Source organism: Moschus berezovskii, chromosome 9 (assembly GCF_049115385.1).
Source record: "Moschus berezovskii isolate FMDL1 chromosome 9, NW_MosBer_1.0, whole genome shotgun sequence".
NCBI classification, from domain to species: domain Eukaryota; kingdom Metazoa; phylum Chordata; class Mammalia; order Artiodactyla; family Moschidae; genus Moschus; species Moschus berezovskii.
The window spans coordinates 101,041,600-101,044,925 of NC_142468.1; the positions used below are offsets into that span (position 1 = coordinate 101,041,600).

The following is a 3,326-nucleotide window of genomic DNA, read 5'->3' on the forward strand; positions in this document are numbered from 1 at the left end:
TCACTTCTCTTTACATAAAATGTATCGGCTGACCAGCTTCCTCATGGCCATTTTTACTTCCTTGTTTCGCAGTATGTAGATGATGGGATTAAGTAAAGGGAATATCACAGTATGGAACACAGATACCACTTTATCCAGGGGGAAAGAGTCAAATGGGCGAGCATAAATGTAGATGGATGGCCCAAACATTAGCACCACAATGGTGATGTGGGAGTAGCAGGTGAACACGGCCCGACTGGTACTCTCACCTGAACCCGAGTGTTTCTTGAGCATCACTAGAAGGAAGGCATACGGCATGAGAAGAGCAATGAAACACACCACAGAGATCAGACCACTGCTAAAGATCATCACTAACTCCTCTGGGAAGGTGTTGCACAGGCAATCCGGACAACCTGTGTAATGTCCCAGAAGTAACTGTCTAACTCATTAGGCCCACAGAAGGGAAGTCAAACAATGAGAGCCACCTGTATTGTAGAGTGAATGAAGCCCCCCATCCAGGAGAAAGCCACCAAGATACAGCAGAGATGTCGATTCATGATGGTAGCATAGTGGAGGGGGCGGCAGATAGCAGCATAGCGGTCAAAGGCCATCACCGTGAGCAGGAACATCTCTGAGGCCCCAACAAAGTGCAAGAAGAAGAGCTGAGCAATGCATCCACCAAAGGAAATGACCTTCCTTTCCACAAAGAAGTCTACAAGCATCTTAGGGGCTGTGATGGAAGAGTACCAAATGTCAAGGAAGGCCAGATTAGCCAACAGAAGATACATGGGTGAAGTCAGATGTGGGTCAAGCCTGATGGTGCAAATAATAAGAATATTTACTGGAATAATGAACAAGTAGAAGGACAGAAATATAACAAATAGAACTAGTTGCACCTCCCGAGCCTGGGAGAGGCCAGTGAGAACAAATTCTGTCACCCTGGTGTAATTTGAAGTTTCCATTTCTTCACTTTTTTTTCATGATATGGCTATGAAAAATAAAGAAATTGTTATTACTCCAAATAGCATTTAACCAGAGTTGCATCAATCAACACTTTAAAAATCATCAAATCTGGTCTGCCATTAAGAGATTGTACTAGCATAAGTTTGGTTGCCTGATTTTATATTGTATAAACCACGATAAGGAAAGAGTAAGTGATGAACTGAAAATTAGAAACATTGAAACTATATGAAACATGTCATATACCTGACACCAAAATCTCAACTTCTTACTGTTATTCCTATTTTTTATGAAACTCAGAAATGCACTAATCCTTCCCCTAAACATCTACTTTAGTAAGCAATATGTGCAACTTCTTCCAAGTTTAGCCAAATTTTAGACTGGTAATAAAAGATGCAACCTGTTCTTTCTAGATTTTTGTGGTTGTTGTTGCTGTTAACGATGATGTGAAATCTGATCGATTTGAAACTTGGGCTTGCAGTCTAATATTGGGTGTGCTGATCTGATAATATTTTAGTTATAAACCATCAAAGAGATGCTAGGGCTTCAAGTTTAGTGAATGGATATCTTTTTCCTTTAACCAAAACTTAGAGAACTTAACCCTTGGTTTTATGTAAACAGTCACAAAACACAACAATGCAGGGCCCTATATGAAAATTCTTTATGCAGATTACTCCATTGGCCATGCATTTTACCACCTGTTTCAGGTAGGTAGGAGGAAGATGTAGTAATTAAGAAATGGATATGCTTGCCACCCAAGCCAACCCATTCTGTCATTTCAAGGTGGCAGTGGGAAAAAGATTATTGATAAAATTTTTCTTAAGGCCTAATGTTGAACCTATTTCTATTAGATCTAACAAAATCACCGAATAAAACTAAGACAATCATTTACTTTACCAAATATACTTCCTCTTTTTAGTAATGTAAAAACTGCGACACCAAAGTAACAATTTCTTGTGAACAACAACCAATGCTAAAGATTTGCTTCTATTCTACTGATGTGCTGTTTTATTGTATTGCCTTTCCTCAGGAAGTTCAGTTCAGTTCAGTTCAGTCGCTCAGTCGTGTCCGACTCTCTGCGACCCCATGAATCACAGCACACCAGGCCTCCCTGTCCATCACCAACTCCCGGTGTTCACTCAAACTCATGTCCACAGAGTCGGTGATGCCATCTAGCCATCTCATTCTCTGTCATCCCCTTTTTATGTATACAAAAGTTAGGGTTCTAGAAAACCAAATAGATACCACAGTGTCTGTGCACTAAAGCTTGTGTATAATATTAACCAAAGAAATTCAATGTTTCCACAGTGGAACCTACAGCCTCCACTCGTCCATAATTTTAACAAACACAGACTTTCAAATGTGTTATAAAAGCATTTTATTATAATGAAGGGATGGTTCATTACAAGTGAACACCTATCCCCCCACATTCTCTCAAAAAACAGTGTTTGCAAGGAATTTGACACAAGAGGCAGAAAAACAAAAAACCAAGGAAGGTCAGTGGAATTATTTAGTATTTAGCAAAGGGGAAATATTCTGACATTCATGAATGGCCCAGTATGGGTCCTCAGTGAGTTAATTAATAAGTAAGATAGGAACATTTACAATTCAGTTTAGAAATATTTTAATCAAAAGAAAGATAGATGATGCTGCCAGTTTTCAATCCTCAACTTTCTTAAAAGAATGGTCATTCAGAATGACATATTTCCTAGGATTTTTGAAAGCCACAGTGTTACTGTACTTACTTGGAGAAGGTGCCCCATAGCCTCCATACTAAAAACAGAAAAAGTAAATAATTGCAAATTCACAGCGTACTATTCATTTACACTCACTGATAAGTCAGCTATGAGTTTCCAACAATCAAAAGTGTCTCTATCAAATGCATCCAGAACCTTATGATTACTTAGTTTACTTGGATATTTTGCTATTATGGTATGCCATTTTCAAACATGTGGAATGATTGTTTGCTGTTAATGAAATAACTGCCCTCTTGTTACTAAAAGTAAATGAATATTTGAATGCAGTAAATACTGTTACAAGACACTAAGTATTTTTAATTCTCAAGGGGACACTGATACGATAATTCTGATTATTGTCACACAGGTCACGCTTTCCTCTTTGTCATACTCTGAACCTATCCCATCAAAAAGAAGAGAAAATGGCACTAATCTAGAAAGAAAGAATCTGGGTGAATGTGCGTTGATGTACTGGGAAAGCAAGCATACTTCAGGTGTTATGAAATAGAAAGGATTATTTTACCATAAAATAGCGTTAAAGAGATTTATTTTTGTACCTCAATGTCTGATATATGACATACAATTAGAAACTAATAATATACACCTCATGAAGATAACTTACCTGACATTCCTCGGGGAAAAAAATAGCAA

The 3,326-nt window shown here is 38.0% G+C and overlaps 1 pseudogene; it reads right to left on the reverse strand.

Moving 5' to 3' along the window:
• On the reverse strand, nucleotides 1-950 carry LOC148776696 (olfactory receptor 4M1-like; annotated as a pseudogene).
• Between the last annotated feature and the right edge of the window lie 2,376 nt (nucleotides 951-3,326).